This window comes from Macaca nemestrina, chromosome 2 (genome assembly GCF_043159975.1).
Source record: "Macaca nemestrina isolate mMacNem1 chromosome 2, mMacNem.hap1, whole genome shotgun sequence".
In the NCBI taxonomy this organism is placed as follows: domain Eukaryota; kingdom Metazoa; phylum Chordata; class Mammalia; order Primates; family Cercopithecidae; genus Macaca; species Macaca nemestrina.
The window spans coordinates 81,588,200-81,608,151 of NC_092126.1; the positions used below are offsets into that span (position 1 = coordinate 81,588,200).

At 38.0% G+C, this 19,952-nt stretch overlaps 1 protein-coding gene across 2 annotated transcripts in view; it reads left to right on the top strand.

The window, feature by feature from the left end:
- The window catches only part of LOC105466047 (putative EGF-like and EMI domain-containing protein 1), a 193,676-nt gene that overhangs the window by 141,796 nt on the left and 31,928 nt on the right, over positions 1 to 19,952 (top strand). For both annotated transcript variants that reach the window (XR_011619881.1, XR_011619883.1), the window contains one exon: positions 19,738 to 19,863. The gene's annotated coding sequence lies outside the window, so the exon portion shown is untranslated. The remainder of the gene's footprint in view (positions 1 to 19,737; positions 19,864 to 19,952) is intronic.

Consider the following 19,952-nt stretch of genomic DNA (forward strand, 5'->3'; position numbering starts at 1 on the left):
TCAGCTACGTAAGCAGAGCTTGACCTAGTCCTGAACTCATCACAACTCCATACATTTTCTCTGCTTGCAATACTTTATGTTTCCTGCATGGCAAAGTTATTCATCCTTAAAGGCTCCTTCAAAGAGTCTTACCTACCCCTCAAACCCTACCCAAAACTATACAGAAAGTTTCTTTTAAGGCTTCTATAGCACAGGAGATAGTATGTAATGGGAGAAAAACAAATGATTTATAGAATTCTCAACTGCATTAAAAATGAATTATAGACTGATCTACCTGTCAGTAGGCCTCTTCTCTCTTACAAAATTTAAAGCTCCTTGTTTAAACTTCAAATACCCACTCCACTTGTGCTATCATTGACTGGGACTAGCAATAGCCAAATGAACATATGTGAACAGTAGATGCCAAATAATGCAATTTTATTGAAATATGAATGTGGCTTTTTTGTTGGTGGAAGAATGTGCTGCTCTCCCACCATATATACTTGGTTCAAAAAATGCAGCATAAGGGAAAAACCAGATCCCATCTGTCAGGCAAAATAGCTATAAAGTGGAAAAATCAGGTTTTTAATGAATCCATTGAGAGTAACTTGAGTTATTTTTTAATGTAAGGGCAAATAAACTTTTGAGCAGAGTTACATAACCATGTAGTATTCTTTTAATTTATAGCTAGGCCAAATTGAGATCCTGGTTTTAGCAAAATTAGAGTGTTCCCAAAAGAGAGAATGATTAGATAATACAAGCAGGCTTTTGTTGGCCTCTTCTTCTAAAATATAGCTCACAGTCTAAGGAGACTAGAATTCAATTTTCAATTCAAGACAAGCAAACATGTCTCCATATATTCATGAGACTCACTGAACAACTCGACTTTGTTTTTTTTATTTTCTTTAGCACATATCCCCAGTAAGAGTGTTGCTCTTTCATAGTCCAGTCGGAAGTAGTGTAGAATAAAGGCAGACACCTGTTCTTTCACCCGTTTTGGCCACATCTTCTAGCTCCATTTTAAGACTTCAATTTTGACAGTTTTTTCCCCTAACCTACCAATAGAAACATTTGAAATATAACTCATCCATAGGAATTAGATGGTTAGCAAAGAAAGAGCTTCTATATTGAGAAATAATTATTATAATGTGTGTTATGTAAAGACCAAGACATTGCAGGCAAACAGAGGTTTTTAGAGCTTGTCACTGTTAATATCTGTTGTTCTCCTTGAGCACCATTATGCTTCACAATGCTTTTCTTCACAACAGAAGGAAGAATTTCACAGAAACGTGACTTTGAATCCAATATGCGTCCTGTACCAATTGAGTGGTCTTGGCCACTAGTTTAAAACATCTGCCTCAGGAAGGGAATAATGGTGTTATATCTACCTTATGGGTTAATGTGAACATTTTCATATTATGATTAAGCAGTACAGGTCGTTTGGGGAATTAGATATGAATCAGGTAAAGGCATTTTGTAAATTATTTGCCTCAGTCTTGGACTCAGGAAACCTTAGTTTGCATCCCAACTCTACCTCTGGGCAGCTGTGTGAGTCAAGCACACTTAATCTTTTGAACTTCATTTATTCATCTGAACAGAGAGGAACAAAGTTCCTCACTCAAAGTTATAGTGTTTTAAATGAAAGCAAAAAGCCCATCATCTGGAACATATAGATGATAAATGTAAGTTGAATCTGAACTACAGAATGTAAGTTTTCCACCTGTTAATAGTAATACCATTAACAACAATAATAATGGCACACAGATTTCACATTCTTAATGCTGGGGCTCAGAACATAATAACCCAAAAGGTGGCACCTTAGTGTACTGAGTATTTTAAGTTGAAGGGACCTGAAAAAATCACAGAAGCAGGAAGTTACTCTCTGACCTCCCTCCCTTCTCCCCTGAAGACCCTAATGTGACAGGTGTTCTGCCCTGAATGTGAAGAGAAGAAGTGTCACACTTCTTAGAGAGGCTAAGAAGAATCTGGACAGACAGACCTTGCTATGTTCCTTCCAGTTTATTACCATTAGATCATACACTTTTGTCCTCCAATCATACTTCTTCTGCACAACTATTCATGAAATACACAGTTTCCCTGCGTTTTTGGCTCTTCATTTCTGACAGCTTCTGTGTCATGTAGAACTATGGTTAAATACATTTATTATGTTTTCCTTGAACCTTGAAGCTATGAACCTTGTGATGGGTTGAAGAAAATATGTTACCTTATCTCCTCTTCATTGCCGAGTGCAGAAAGCTGGTCTAAGCCCTGGATGTTACAGTTCTCCTGTCTATGGCATGTATTTGTATTTCAGAATCAAAGTAAAAGAAATCCACATTTTTAATATTATCAAAGAAACATACCCAAACAGCTGAATTATCCCTCTAGTATTTACACGTTTGAGTAGAATAGGTTTTCTAAATATCTAAGTTGCCTAAAATTCTAAATATCTTTATGAAGTTCTTTTTGTTAGAAGATAATTGGTCATGGGCATTTGAAAGAAAAGTTTCTAGGACTCTTTGGTTGTTTACTAAAAGTATAGTGTTATAAAAATGTTTGCTTCCTACTCACAGTCAGTGAGAGGTAAGGGTATCACACTCATTGGGGACCACCCAAAGAATACCCTGGACTAGGGGACTTGGATGTTTAGGAAGATTGTTCAGAGAATGTTTTTGACCATTTCTGAGTGAGATAGTATAGAGAGTAATGGGATGGAGGAAGGAACAGATAGCATGGGCTATGTCTGTGTGATTAGATGAATTGTCGGAATCAGAACCCATTTTATCCTCTGTGATTTGTCTCAAGCCCCCACGAGCCCCAAGTCAAGCGCCCAGCCCCACCGTTTATTGTACATAATTAACACATTGTGGTAAATTAAACAAATCACTATTTTCTGTCACTTCTGATTCTACTTAAATCAGAGACTTTATCACGAGCAATTTGCCACTCTTTAGCATTGTTCTCAAGGGCAACTTGCCCCAGTGATTCTTTGCGTAGAAAGTCTGCACCTTCTGGCAATACAGGAAGAAGGTGGGAGTCAGGTGGGTTAAAAATAGAGAAGAAAAGAAAAACCAACACCTCTGACCTGTAGAATGTGGGGCAAATATGTTGGCAATGTATAATAGAATCCAAGGTTGAAAGGGATCTTTCAAAAAAACCTCAGTTTTAGTTCTCACGGAGTGAAGCAATCATTTTTATAACCATATGTCTGATATCCACCCCCCCACCCCACCTCTTCTTGAATGCCATCCATATTCTTGAGTATCAGTCTGTTCCTTTGTTGCTAGAAATGTCTTTCTTAAGACAAGTGCTGTCTTCATAGAACCTCTAGTCTTGACAATCCTCTACTTCACAATTCTTCTAATAGATGAAGGTAGCTTTCATGTTTCATTACTTTTTCTCCAAGTAAAAAAATCAGTGCTTTAATAGCTCCTGATATTGTTAACCAACCTCCTCTGAAGATACACAGTAAGTCCTTTTTGTAATTTCCAAAGCCATGGGGCTGTGGTTTAAAATACATTATCTAGAACCTAATTTTTTAAATTATGTAAGTAATACATGTATATTATGCTGAATCATTCATAATTCCACCCTGAAGTAACCACTGTTTACATTTTCATGTACTTTTCTTTATGTATTTTATATCATTTTAAAAAATAGGTTATATAAATAATTTTGAGTCGTGCTTTGTTTCCAATGTTATGGTTCCAACAATTTTCTATGTCTTTAATGCTCTTTTAGAAGATGTCATCAGCAATTCATCCTATATCCAGTATTCTCTTCTGATAATACCTTCTTCTTGACCTCTTCACCCTAAGTATCTGCAAAGATTCTTTTTAAAGTAGTTAGTCAACATCAGGAAGATGGCTACAAAGACTTGAAGAGCTGGCCTGGTAATCATTGATAACAAAACACTTCAGGCACAACAGAAAGCCAATGCTTTCTATTTGAAAAGTTAGCTTAAACTGAGAACACTTTCTTCTTTGTTGACTAAGTCTTCCTTCTTGAAAAGACATTTCTTAAGCAGATAAAGAAATTTACACCCTCAGTTCATAAGGTATTTAATGTTTATATTCTCATGATGACAAACGGAGAGCCATTAGCACAAGGAGACTCTCTCCTGATGACAGAGGTGGATCTCCAGTGAAAGGAATCAAGTGAAGGTAAAGCAGCACAAGGCTTTGTAACCATAGTTACTTTAAGTCTAAGATTATAAAGCTATTGTTTCCATTATGAAAGATGCATTAACATTCCTTTATGTCTACTCTTGGAAACCTTGTTATCATGACTAGCCTATTTACTTACGTATCTCTTAAGAGGTGGTTAGACTTAACTAATTCTTAAACATTAACCTTGAAGATATGTTCTGGAGGGTGGGAGAAGGGTTTTACTCTTTGAAAATGGGATGGAGTAAATTCAATGAAATGCTCAAATTCTGAATGTAGCAGAAACTTTACCTTATGGACTTAAGAATTTGCTTCTACTTAATCCAGAAAATTCTGGAAATGCCCTCTTATATCAATATGCATACACCTGAATGAAGTGAAGGGTGAAATGGGGGTACTTTGGAAAGCAATCCTAAAAAGAAAATTGTTATGTATTTAACAGTAAATCATTCTTCTAGTTGTAGCAGCTGTTTTCTTGTAAATGGTGAAAATATTCATGGTAAAATATGGGAATCATTCATACATTCATGACAATGAAGTTTCATGGTAAAATACGGGAATCATTCATATATTCATGACAATGAAGTAGGATGTTCTTTTATGACTAGGCTGTTACCACATTAAAAGAAACTGCTGCCTCAGATTTTTTATTTTCCCCTTTGTAGCAAATATTCTAACAACCACACAATTTTATCATTTGCATTGAGCACTGACTACAGTAAACAACTCTATCATTGTAAAAAGCACTCTCTCATTGCTATTTCCATTTTTGAAGAAGGAATAATAGTGTGAGTTGTTCCTAATTGTTTATAATAAATTTTCAGCATTAAGACGTTTTTAACTTACTTTTCAAAAACATTCTGAACATCAGTCTTAGCCTTATTAAAGACTTTTTCTGAAATTTTTTATTGCCTTGTGAAGCAAGAGGAACTTAACTCTCACTGAAACCAGGCCTATATAATTTAATATGATAATCTTCCCCAAATAGACTCTACATACTTACTCGGGTCCTGTGCATCCAGGAAATTTTACTTGGACACAGTTTTCTCAGAGAAGCCTTCTGTTTCTCTGCACCAAAGCAGCCATGCTACCAACACACTCCCTGATCATATTTTAAGTCCTCTTATCACGCTAATTTTCTTTATTTGACTCAGCACATTTTAAATTCTTACTCAATTCTTGTCTTTTTCACCAAGTTTAAAACTATGTCAAAGTAAACTATCTATGCTTTCCTAGTGTTGTTTCCTCAGGACCATGCATAGTGCTTTGCACATGGCTGGCCTTCCATAAATGTTTGCTGAATGAATAAAACTGATGCATTAAATGTGCTGTGTTATGTTCCCTGAAGCATGAACTTTTCCATAATACCACTTTATCAGTTTTGTCTGAGAAAAAAAGATGAGAAGTGCAACTCCATGCTTTGGAAGACAAAATCTAGAATATCTGACTTGACTCATACCCATAGTTAGTGACATAGCCTACCCTCTTGGATTAAGCTTGGGACTTTCTCCCTCTCACCCCAACCTCTATTCCACCTCAGGAAGAGTATAAACATAAACCAAGGGCAGTATTGGGTGATGAGCAAGGATATGAAACCTTTTATGTGACAATAGAAGTTAAAACATTTTGTGTTCCCATAGTAAATATTGTGATTGGGAAGAACTATTTGTCTCCTTGAGAAGAGTATAGAGACTTTTTCAACTTGACTGTTTCCTTGAGGATAAGGAAAGAAAATGCATTATTACAACTGAAAATGAATGAATGAAGATCCAGGGTAAATGTATTGTGGAAATAATATTTCATGGAAGATACTCCCCCTTTATTCTAAGCACTGCCAAAAATGATTTGATGCTGAATGTAACATTCAGGGTAAAATAATAAGATCAGAAGGGAGTGTATTATAGTTATATTAATCTAGTCCGATCCTTTGAAATCTGTGTAAAAGTACTGACAAAGCAGTTATTTCCAAATACATTTGGAAATGTATTTATAATAAAAGCATACTATCAAATAAATACACGTAAGACAAATAATAAATTGCCTTTGTTGAAGTGAATAAAGTTAGATTAAATTCACAATTACTGTGAAACCAGCATATTGTGAATAACAAACAAACAAAAAACCAACCTGTAGTCTGGAGCTCCATGTTCTAGTACAACTTTTTGTCTTAAAATTATCATGGACATTATGATAAATTATCATAATCTGTTTGAGGTTCAGCTTCACCACAGGTAAAAATACACTTAAATTAAATTACCTTAAATATTCCCACCAACTTCACTATTGTATTAGTTCATTTTCTTTTTTTTTTTGAGACGGAGTCTCGCTCTGCCGCCCAGGCTGGAGTGCAGTGGCCGGATCTCAGCTCACTGCAAGCTCCGCCTCCCCGGTTCACGCCATTCTCCTGCCTCAGCCTCCCGAGTAGCTGGGACTACAGGCGCCGCCACCTCGCCCGGCTAGTTTTTTTGTATTTTTAAAGTAGAGACGGGGTTTCACCGTGTCAGCCAGGATGGTCTCGATCTCCTGACCTCGTGATCCGCCCGTCTCGGCCTCCCAAAGTGCTGGGATTACAGGCTTGAGCCACCGCGCCCGGCCTGTATTAGTTCATTTTCATACTGCTGATAAAGACATATCCGAGGGTGGGAGGAAAAAAAGGTTTAATTGGACTTACAGTTCCACATGGCTAGGGAGGCCCCAAAATCATGGTAGGAGGTGAAAAGCACTTCTTACATGGTGCAGTAAGAGAAAATGAGGAAGGTGCAAAAACGGAAACCCCTGATAAAACTGTCAGATCTTGTGAGACTTATTCACTACCACAAGAACAGTATGGGGAAAACTGCACCCATGATTTAAATTATCTCCCACTGGGTCCCTCCCACAACACATAGGAATTATGGGAGTACAATTCAAGATGAGACTTGGGTGGGGACACAGAGGCAAACTATATCATTCCACCCTGGCCCCTCCAAGTCTCATGTCCTCACATTTCAAAAACAATCATGCCTTCCCAGCAGTCTCCAAAGACTTAACTCATTTCAGCATTAACCCAAAAGTCCACAGTCCAAAGTCTCATCTGAGACAAGACAAGTCCCTTCTGTCTATGAGCCTATAAAATCAAAAGTAAGCTAGTTACTTCCTAGATACAATGGGGGTACAGGTATTGGGTAAATACAGCCATTCAAACTGAAAGAAATTGTCCAAATAAAGGGGGTTACAGGTCCCATGAAAGTCCAAAATCTAGGGGGGAAGTCAAATTCTAAAGTTCCAAAATGATCTCTTTTGACTTCAAGTCTCACATCCAGGTCACGCTGATGCAAGAGGTGGGTTCCCATGGTCTTGGGCAGCTCCACCCCTGTGGCTTTGCAGGGTACAGTTTCCTTCCCAGCTTCTTTCATGGGCTGGCACTGTCTGCAGCTTTTCCAGGTGAATGGTGCAAGCTGTCAGTGGATCTAACATTTTGGGGTCTGGAGGACGGTGGCCCTTTTCTCTCAGCTCCATTAGGTGGTGCCCCATCAAGGACTCTGTGGCCCCTGCGGGTAGGGGGGTGACCAGCAGGGACCCAGGAGGGACTCGGATTCCACATTTCCTTCTGCACTGCCCTAGCAGAGGTTCTCCATGAGAGCCCCACCCCTGCAGTGTACTTATGCCTGGGCATCCAGGCTTTTCCACACATCTTCTGAAATCTAGGCTGAGGTTCCCAAACCTCAATTCCTGACTTCTCTGCACTCGCAGGCTCAACACCACGTGGAAGCTGCCAAGACTTGGGGCTTGCACCCTCTGAAGCCATGGCCCAAGCTCCATCAGCCACGGCTGGAGCAGCTGGGACACAGACCACTAAGTCCCTAGGCTGCACACAGCACTGGGACCCTGGACCTGGACCGCTAAACATTTCCTCCTAGGCCTCCTGACCCGTGATGGGAGGGCCTGCTGTGAAAACCTCTGACATGCCCTGGAGACATTTTCCCCATTGTCTTGGTGATTAACATTCAGTTCCAAGTTACTTATGCAAATTCCTGCAGCCGGCTTGAATTTCTCCCAGAAAATGGGTTTTTCTTACATTGTCAGTCTGCAAATTTTCCAAACTTTTATGCTGTGCTTCCCTTATAAAATTGAGTGTCTTTAATAGCACCCAAGTCACCTCTTGAATGCTTTGCTGCTTAGAAATTTCTTCCATCAGATACCCTAAATCATCTCTCTCAAATTCAAGGTTCCACAAATCTCTAGGGCAGGGGCAAAATACTGCTAGTCTCTTTGCTAAAACATAACAACAGTCACCTTTGCTCCAGTTTCCAGCAAGTCCCTCATCTCCATCTGAAACTATCTCAGCCTGGACCTTATTTTCCATGTCACTATCAGGGTTTTGGTCAAAGCCATTCAACAAGTCCCTAGGAAGTACCAAACTTTCCCACACTTTCCTGTCTTCTTCTGAGCCTTCCAAACTGTTCCAACCACTGCCTGTTACCCTATCCTAAAGTCGCTTCTACATTTTCAGGTATCTTTTCAGCTACACCCCCATTCTATTGGTACCAATTTACTGTATTGGGCCATTTTTATGCTGCTGATAAAGACGTACCCAAGACTAGGAAGAAAAAGAGATTTCATTGGACTTACAGTTCCACATGGCTGGGAGGCCTCAGAATCATGTCATGCATGTCTATGTGAAAAGAATTTCAACAGGCTTTGTGTGAGTAATAAATCTTTTTAATCACCCGGGTGCAGGTGGGCTGAGTCCAAAAAGAGTCAGCAAAGGGAGTTAGGGGTGGGGTAGTTTTATAGGATTTGGGCAAGTAGTGGAAAATTACAGTCAAAGGGGGTTATTCTCTGGCGGGCAGGGACAGGGGTCACAAGGTCCTCAGTGGGAGAGCTTCTGAGCCAGGAGAAGGAATTTCACAAGGTAATGTCATCAGTTAAGGCAGGAACCAGTCATTTTCACTTGTTTTGTGATTCTTCAGTTGCTTCAGGCCATCTGGATGTATATGTGCAGGCTTGGGCTCAGAGGTCTGACATTCCTGTCCTCTTATATTGGTAAGAAAAGCAAAATAAGATAGTGGTGAAGTGTTGGGGCTGCGAAAATTTTTGGGGGTGGTATGAAGAGACAATGGGTGGTGTTTCTGAGGGCTGCTTCAAGTGGGATTGGTGGCAGCATGGGAAACTAGAGTGGGAGAGATTAAGCGGAAGGAAGATTTTATGGTAAGGGGTGATATTGTGGGGTTGTTAGAAGGAGCATTTGTCATGTAGAATGATCAGTGATGGCCTGGATATGGTTTTGTATGAATTGAGAAACTAAATGGAAGACACAAGGTCCTAATAAGAGAAGGAGAAAAACAGGTATTAAAGGACTAAGAATTGGGAGGACCCAGGACATCCAATTAAGACAGTGCCCAAGGGGGTTCGGCATGATTATTTGCTTGGTTGGTGAGTTTTTGAGCTCTATCCTTGAGTTTTTTTATGTTATCATATACCAGACCAGGTTGATTTAGGTAAAAACAACATTCTTCATTTAAAAATATACAGAGTCCTCCTTTTTCAGCACTAAATCAAGGCCTATTCCTGTCTTATTATATTAATAATAAGAAAAACAAAACAAGATAGTGATAAAGTGTTGGTGTCATGAGGAGAATGGAAAGCTGTTTGGTCATGTTTGCAAATTGATTTTTGGGGGTAAGGAAAACTAGTGTACATGTGCCTGTCTAATTAACAGGTAGACACACGTAGGTGGAGGAGCCACAGAGGAAGAAGAGACCTTGTGTAAGGCAAAACTGGAAATGTAAAGTGAGTGAAAGAATTGCAGTGTGTTTTTTCAGCAAAGGTCATTTATCCACTCTAAGGGGGAGTTAAGAGTAGTGGTTAGGGGATAAGCCCAGGGCCAGCTATGATGGTTTGGAGAAAAAATATAAGCCAGTAGTGTAGACAAGGGCAGGGCACTTATGGATAGGTAAGAACAAAGAATAACAGTATTACTAGACACAAGATAGCAGGGATGAAAAGTTTTTAGGATGCAGGCTAAGTAGTGGGGGTGACTGCGTAAAGCCCTGTTGCAGAGTAGGGTAAGGATGAATAGACCTAACAAAGTGAAAGGATGTATTAGGTTCATAAGGCTTACTACTGTTCTTTAGAAATGTGGGTGAGTTTAAGGGAAATAGGAGTGAGTACTTGCAACTTCTAGGAGGAAGAGGAGATATCAGACTGGCTGGCTGACGGACACAGCTTTATTCTGGAATGGTGAACCCAATGGGGAGCGTCCTGCAGGCAAACGGCAGTTGGGGTATTATAGATGACTAAGTATGGTCCAGTCCATTGAGATTGTAGAGTTTGAAGGGTCAGATTCTTAACGAGAACTGGTTGTCCAGCTAGGGTGTCTTTATATGCCTGGGAATCTGGAGTAGGCAAGAGAAGATTAGCAGCCTGGCGAAATTCCTGTCTAGCCTGCTGGAGGACTGGAAGATAGTCACCTAGGGGGCTGCTGTCTGGGACGAAGTTGGGGCTGAGCAAGAAAGTGAATTATGTCTGACAGAAGGGAAGAAATGACCACAATGGCCTTCTCAGACCCTGTGGGAAAGGCTTCCACATATCCAGTGAAAGTATCTTTCCAGACAAGAGGTGTTTTAGCTTCCTGACTTGGGGCATGGGAGTAAAGTCAGTTTGCCAGTCCCGGGCAGGGGAAAATTCGTTTCTGGACCAAATGTCACGTGCATCTGTGTGAAGAGACCACCAACAGGCTTTGTGTGAGCAATAAAGCTTTTTAATCACCTGGGTGCAGGTGGGCTGAGTCCGAAAAGAGAGTCAGCAAAGGGAGATAGGGGTGGGGCAGTTTCATAGGATTTTGGTAATAGTGGAAAATTACAGTCACAGGAGGTTGTTCTCTTGTGGGCAGAGGCAGGGCTCACAAGGTGCTGGGTGGGGGAGCTTCTGAGCCAGGAGAAGGAATTTCACAAGGTAATGTCATCAGTTAAGGCAGGAACTGGCAATTTTCACTTCTTTTGTGATTCTTCAGTTGCTTCAGGCCATCTGGATATATATGTGCAGGCTTTGGCTCAGCAGCCTGACAGTGGGAGGTGAAAGGAACTTCTTACATGGGGCAGCAAGAGAAAATGAGGAAGACACAAAAGTGGAAACCCCTGATAAAACCATCAGATCTCGTGAGACTTATTCACTACCACAAGAACAGTATGGGGGAACCACCCCCATGATTCAAATATCTCCCACCAGGTCCCTCCCACAACATGTGGGAATTATGGGAGTACAATTCAACATGAGATTTGGGTGGGAACACAGAGCCAAACCATTTCAACTGCTTTGTGACCCAAAATACTCCAGGTGTTTAAAGACCTCAAGATGGCTAGCGATGATGCTGCTTCTTGTATTGGAAGGGAAGAGGAGGTGTACTGAAAGGAATAAGCTAATGAGAAGATGGAGGTGAAGAGAAGGCAGCATGTTTGTGGATTAGCATATGAATAAATGCATGAAAGAATGTGTGTCAGTTACCTAGGGTTGCCATAGTAGAGTACCACAAACTGGGTGGTTCAAAAAGACAAAAATGTATTGTCTCACAGTTTTGTATGATGAAAGTTTAAAACTGAGGTGTTGGCAGGCCCATGTTCCCTCTGAAACCTATAGGGAAGAATCTTTTTTCTAGCTTTTGGTGGTGTGCTGTTAATCTTTGACCTGCCTTACGATGCAGATGCATAGCATGGCTAGCACGGCATTCATCTTGTGTCTCTATCTCATTCCATGGGTATCTTCCTATAAAGACATCAATCAGATTTAGTTAGGGATCCAATCTACTCTAGTATGTTTGACTTTATCTTAATTAATTGCATCTGCAATCAGTCCGTTTCCAATAAAGTCACATTCTGAAGTACTGGGGGTTAGAACTTCAACATATCTTTTGGGAGAAGATGTTATTCAACTCATAACGAATTGCATCTGAGATAATCCTCAAGTAATTTTTCTCAATCTTTTATCCAGTATTGCCCCACTAAGACACCCCTTTGGATATTTTCTTCATAATTGCTCCTCCGAGAAATGTTAATACCACAGATCTATTCTATATCTCTTTAAATTATATAGCCCTTTGAAAATCAAACACCATTGTTGTATCTAAGAATCTAAGGGTTTTGTTTTGGGTTTTGTTTTTTGCCTATCAGGAAGTATCCATTTTTATGTTCTTGATAACTGGGAATACATGTTGAGAATTAGAGAAAAATTCATATTGTATGATCAAAGGAAGCCTTTTAATATATATATGGTTATTATTATATTGTATAATAATATACATATAATAATAATATATATTGCTGTTATTTTGTTTGCCTGGACCAAGATATTTTCTCTGTTATAAATAAAATGCTGATACTGTTTTGTTTTGTGTTAAAGAGAAATTATACAGTAAACATTTGAATTATTCTTTCTTAATAGTTTTCTTATTTTCAGGGTATTAAAATGGTTATTCCATTTCAATGGAATTCCAGGGGTTTTTTTTGTTTGTTTGTTTTTTAACAGAGTCTTGCTCCATCACTCAGGCTGGAGTGCAGTGGCGTGATCTCTGCTCACTGTAACCTCCGTCTCACAGGTTCAAGCAATTCTCCTGGCTCAGCCTCCTGAGTAGCTGGGACTACAGGTGCATGCTGCCATGCCCGGCTAATTTTTTGTTTTGTTTTGTTTTGTTTTGTTTGTATTTTTAGTAGACACAGGGTTTCACTGTGTTGCCCAGGCTGGTCTCAAACTCCTGAGCTCAGGCAATCCGCCCACCTCAGCCTCCCAAAGTACTAGGATTATAGGCATGAGCCACTGTGCCTAGCCTATTCCAGGTAATTATAATCCAGATTATTTCATTGATTACTTGGAGCCATAAAATATGTTGAATTACCATTGATATCTGAAAATGAGTTTTAAAAATTTTATTTTTTAATCAGAAACACTCTTGGCTATGGTTTGAATAAATTCTTTTTCATATTGTATATAAGTTAAATGTATGAAAGCAAGATAAAATGATCTAAGATTCTTTGTAATACCCATGTGGGTTTCAGGCTTTTTTAATTGGAAGTCAATACATGACTAAGTTGAGTGCATAGGAAAGAAATCTTGGTAGAGAGAGCATTACTACTGTAGATGAATTACATATGTTCTAGACAATAAATTTTGCTAAGAGAAGAGATCAAGAAGACAAAAGGACAAAACCAAGAGAAAGAGGTCTCAAAACCAAGAGGGAGGTAGAAATGAAGCTGTCTTTATTCACAAGTGACATAATTGTCTATGTAGAAAACCTGAAAGAGCCAACAAAAAACCTCCTGGTACTAATAAGCAAATATTAAAAGGTTTCAGGATACAAGACTGATATACGGAAGTCTATCACTTTCTTATACATCAGCAATGAGTAAGTGTAATTTGAAATTAACAACACAATACCATTTACATTAGCACCCTAAAAAATAAAATATCTCAACATCTTGATATTGAGGGTTCAGGTAAAGACCACTGCAATAAAGCAAATATTGCAATAAAGCAAGTCACACAAATGTTTTAGTTTCCCAATGCATACAAAAGTTATGTTTACATTATATGTAGTCTATTAAGTATGCAATAGCATTATGTCTAAAAAGCAATATATGTCCCTTAATTTAAAAATACAGTGTTGCTTCCAAATGCTAACAGTCATCTGACACTTCAGTAAGTCATAATCTTTTTGCTTGTGGAGAATCTTGCCTCGAAGTTGATGGTTGTGGACTGATCCAAGTAATGTTTAGAAAAGATTGGGATGGATATGACAATTACTTAAAATGATACAACAATGAAGTTTGCTGCCTTGATTGACTCTTTTACTCACCAAAGATTTCTCTGTAATGTGAGATGCTATTTAATGATATTTTACCCCCCATAGAATTTCCTTAAGAATTGGAGTCAATGCTCTCAAACCTTGCTGTTCCTTTATTAATTATGTTTATGTAATATTCTGAATCCTGTCTTGTAATTTCAACAATGTTCAAAGAATCCTCAGTAGGAATAGATCTCACCTCAAGAAATCACTTTCCTTGTCATCTATAAAAAGCAACTTCTCACCCATTCAAGTTTTATCTTGAGATTACAGCAATTCAGTCACATCTCTAGGCTCCACTCCTAATTCTAGTTCTCTTGTTATTTCTACCACATCTGCAGTTACTTCCTCCATTGAGGTCTTGAACTTCTCAAAGTCATCCATGGTTTGTTGAAATCAATTTCTTCCCAACTCCTGTTTATATTAATATGCTGACGTCTTTCATGAATTATAAATGTTCTTAATGGCATCGAGAACAGTAAATCTTTTCCAGAAGGTTTTCAATTTACTTTTCACACATCCATCAGAGAAATCACTATCTATGCAAACTATAGCTTTATGAAATGTATTTGTTAAATAATAAGACTTGAAAGTCAAAACTGCTTCTTGATCCATGAACTGCAGAATGGATGCTGTGTTAACAAGCATGAAAACAACATTAATCTCCTGTGCATCTCCATCAGAGCTCTTGGGTGACCAGGTGTGTTTTCAATGAATAATAATATTTTGAGAGGAATCTTTTCTTTCTGAGCAGTAGGTCTCAACAGTGGTCTTAAAATATTCAATAAACCATGCAGTAAACAGACATGCTCTCTCATTCAGTCTTGGTTGTTCCATTTATAGGGCACAAGCAAAATAGATTGGGAATGATTGTTAAGAGCCCTAGGATTTTTAAAATGGTAAATGAGCATTGACTTCAACTTAAAGTCACCAATGGCATTAGCCCCTAACAAGAGAGTCAGCCTATGTTTTGAAGCTTTGAAACCAGGCACTTACTTCTGTCTATCTATGAAAGTCTTAGATGACATCTTCTTCCAATATAAGACTATTTTGTCTACATTGAAAATATGTTCTTCTGTGTAGCCACCTTCATCAATTATTTTAGCTAGATCTTCTGGATAACTTGCTGTCACTTCTACATCAGCATTTGAAGCTTCACCCTCCACCATTATGTTATGGAGAGAACTTCTTTCCTTAAACCTCATGAACAAACTTCTGCTTGCTTCACACATTTCCTCTGTAGCTTCCTTACCTCTCTCAATCTTTATAGAATTAAAGAGAGTTCACAATGCAAAGGAAAATTGTGGACAATTGAATCTTTTCCAGAAGAGCCCTTGCTTTTGGCCTACCTTAGCTTCTGACATGCTTTCCTCACCAAACTTAATCATTTCTAGTTTTTGATTTAAAGTGAGAAAGCTTACTACATGGATGATGAAAAAATCTGTACAAAAGTCACCATGATACAAGTTTGCCTATGTAACAAATCTGCACATATACCCCAAACTTAAAAGTTAAAAAAAAAATAAGTGAGAAACATGTGACTCTCCCTTTCACTTGAATTCTTACAGGCCATTGTAGGGTTATTTATTGACCTAATTTTAATATTTTTGTGTTTCAGGGCATAGAGAGGCCAAGACAAGGGAGAGAGACAGGGAAATGGCTGGATGATGGGGCAGTCAGAACACACACAACATTCATTGATTAAGTTAACCATCTCATATGAACAGTTTGTGGCACACCAAAACAATCACAATAGTAACATTAAAGATCACAGATCACAGATAACGAAAACAGACATAATAATAATGAAAAAGTTTGAGATATTGTGAACATTACCAAAACATGACAGAGAGACGTGAAGTGAGCACATGCTGTTGCAAAAATGGCACCAATAGACGTGCTTGATGCAAGATTGGATGAATATTTAACTGTAAAAAATACAGTATCTGTGAAGTGCAATAAAGTGAAACACAATAAAACAAGTTATGCCTTAAATATACCTTAGGTATGCACTTAGGAATAAATCCAACAACATTTTGTACAAGATCTATATGATGAAACATAAAATATCCTGCTGAAAGAAATCAATGAATTAAATAAATGGATATTCCACATTCATTAAGAAAAATATAATATTGTCAAGATGTTCTTCCTGCCTTGATCTATATTCAGTGTAATCCCAGTCAAAATTCCAGCAAATCATTCTGTGAATTTTGGTAAACTATGTCTAAAGTTTATGTGGAGAGACAACAAGAGACTTGCCAACACAATGTTGAAAGAGAACAAAGTTGAAGGACTAGTAATACCCAACTCTAAGACTTACAATAAAGCTATAGTAGTCTTACCATATGACCCAGCAAGTGAGTTTCTTGGTATTTACCCAAAACGTTGAAAACTTACATCCACACAAAAAGCTTCACACAGATATTTATAGCAGCTTTATCCATAATTGCCAAAACTAGGAAGCAAACAAGATACCTTCAGTAGAGTGAAGGAATAAGTAAATGGTGGTACATTTTCATAATAGAATATCATTGAACACTAAAAGAAATGAACCATCAAGCCATTAAAACACATGGAGAAACCCGAAATGCATATTACTGAGTGGAAGAAGCCAGTCTGAAAACCCTAAATATTGTATGATTACAACTACATGACATTCTGGAAAAAGCAAAACTATGGAGGCAGTAAAAAAATCAGTGGTTGTCGGGGAATGTGGGGAAGGAGGGATGAATTAGAGGAGTACTTTTTAGGCCAGTGGAACTATTCTTTATTCTTTATGATATTATATTAATGGATACATGTCATCCTACATCTGTGAAATCCATAAAATGTATACTAGGAGTGAACCCTAATGTAAACTATAGATAAAGACTGATGATGTATTAATGTAAGTTGATCAGTTGTAACAAATGAACCATTCTGATGTGGGATGATGATAGTAGGAGAGACTATGTACGTGTAGGGGCAAGGAGTATATGGGAACTCTGTACCTTTCACTAAATTTCTCTGTGAACTGCTCTAAAATATAACACCTATTAAAACAACAGCAGCAAGAAAGAGAGAGTTTCAAGAAGAAAAGATGGATCATTGCTTCTAAGAATTAATCTGGTAAGGGAAGAATGGTAAGGATTGAGAAATAAAAGAAATGAATCTTTATTTGCATTGAGTCTTTATTTGTATTCAAAGATCATGGAGTAGGTAATACCAAATAACAATAGATGTTACTTGTACAGATTTATGAAATTTTAAATGATGGCTTTCACATTTTGATATGATTTGAATCTTTAATTATGCATGATAGCTTGTGAAAGATATCTGCAAATTAAATACGAATATCTTAGAATAGGGCACCAAACCCATACCACATAATAGAACAATTGCCCAATTATGTTCCTGAGACAGAGTTGTAATTTCTAGAACAGATCAACCTAGGGGCTTTGTCTGAGTCCTGGTGGGGATTGAAACTCTATTTTCCACTGAATTTACCCTTAGGAATACAGATAGTCCCCAACTTATGATGGTTCAATATGCAATTTTTTGACTTTACAATGGTGCAAAAGTGATATGCATTCAGTGTGAACAGTACTTCTGTTATGGTTTTGTGTTAGATTTTTCCCATAATGTAGGGTAATGGAAGTATTCTGAGCATGTTTAAGGTAGGCTAAGCTAATCTATGACATCTGGTAGATTAGGTGTGTTAAATACATCTTTGACTTATGATATCTTCAACTTACAATAGAGCTCAACTCATTGTAAGTCAAGGAGTGTTTGTATTTAAACTATGGCTGCTAGCTTCTCTCTCCTGGGGCAATCACTGTCCTGTGAGGGCCTCAACACTGTAGTGGGTTTGACCTCTAGGAATTCCACCAGGTTCTCATGGTAAAGAGCCAAGAAAGATCACTTTGTGGTTCTGGGAATTTGAGGTGAAAAGTAATCATCGTGAAATATGCTCTGAGTGTTCTCCATAACAAAAGCCTACTTTTCGGATGAAAATAGTCTGCCAAAACCTCTGCCAAAATCACCTGAGGGAAAAGCATTTTCCTGACTCCAACCCAGCCTACCCCCTGCTCCTAGCCTACCCCCTTATCCCCAGCCTTCCTGTGTCACTTAAGGGATGTGAAAAGCTAAGAAACAGTTGTGAAGGACACAGGCCAGGGATACGGGCCCACTAAAAGAACCGAAATGTAATCATAAGATTATAGAAAGCTTCCCCTCTTCAGTATTTTACAACCATACCAACAGGACTCTGTTTAATAACAGTGGGTTATAGCTGAAATAACTGCAAGATGCAGACTCTATCAAAGAATTTCTTAAGAAAAGTCCAAAGAAAATAGAGGAGACAAAAAAACGACACTATAAAAGTTTTAAGCCTCTGGAACGCACAGCCATAGCAAATATTAAATAAAGCCCAACTCCTAGCTGGACTAATATAAATCCTCACACTAAAACATACTCACCTTACTTTCCATTACCTGACACACCTTTTTTTTTTTTTTTTTTTTTTTTTTTTTAAAAGAAACATTACAAGTCATGCTGAAAGGCAGGAAAAAGTACAATCTGAACAGACAAGAAAAACATCAAAAATCTGACTCGAGTATGGCATAGATTTTTGAATATCCTTAACCAAAATGCTTAGGGCAGAAATATTTTTAGATTTTGGAATATTTGCACTATGTTTACCAGTTAAGCATCCCAAATCTGAAAATTAAAGATCTAAAATGCTCCAATGAGCATTTCCTTTGAACATCATATCAGCACTCAAAAGATTTGAATTTTGGGGTATTTTGAATTTTCAGATTTGGAATGCTCAACCTGTACCAGACAGAGAACTTTAAAACAACTATAAATAATACAAAAGGGCTATAATGCAAAAAGTTGACAACGTTCAGAAACACATGGATAAAGCAAGCAGAGGGATAAAACCCTAAGAAATCATCAAAAGGAAATCCTAGAAAGCAGAAACACTAACAGAAATGAAGAATGCCTTTGATGAACTCGTGAACACACCAAGCACAGCTGAGAAAAGAATCAGTGAACTTGAAGATAGAAAAATAAGTTAGAAAAGAACATCCAAATACTGTGAAACAATTTTAAAAGGTATAATGTATAGGTAATTTTAATACCAGAAGGGGAAAAAAAGAAGCTTAAGTGAAGAAATATTTGAAGTAAAAATCGCTGAAACTTTTACAAAATGAATGGCAGACACAGTTTAGAGAACACTAAGCAGGATAAATAACAGCAAATATATAACTTTATATATTATATTTGAGCTGTAAAAAACTGAGGACAAGAAGAAAATCTTGAAAGAAGCCAGAGGGGGCCAGGTACTGTGGCTCACGCCTATAATCCCAGCACTTTGGGAGGTCGAGGCTGGCAGATCACTTGATGCCAGAGTTCAAGACTAGCCTGGCCAACATGGTGAAACCCCATCTCTACTAAAAATACATAAATTAGCCAGGCGTGGTGGTGCATGCCGTAATCTCAGCTACTCGGGAGGCTGAGGCATGAAAATCACTTGAACCCGGGGGCTGGAGGTTGTAATGAGCTATTATCGGGCCATTGTACTCCAACCTAGGCAACAGAGCAATACTCTATTAAAAAAATACAGAAAAAGAAGCCAGAGGGGGGAAATATACCCTTGCTTAGAGAGGAGCAAGGATAAGAATTATAATGCACTTTTTATCAGAAACCATGCAAACAAGAATAGAGTGGAGTGAAATATTTATAAAGTTTTGAAAAAATAAAACCACCGACTTTGAATCCTGTATCCACCAGAATCATTCTTCAAAAGTGAGGGAGACATAAGCACATTCTCAGACAAATAAAAAGGAAAATTACATTGGTCCAGAAACTTGGAACTACATCAATAAAGGAAAAACACTGGAGGAGAAATAAATGAAGGTAAGATAAAATCTTTTATCTTTCTTATCCTTAATTTATCTAAAAGATAATTGTTTAAAGCAATTATAGTAATAAATTACTGAATGATT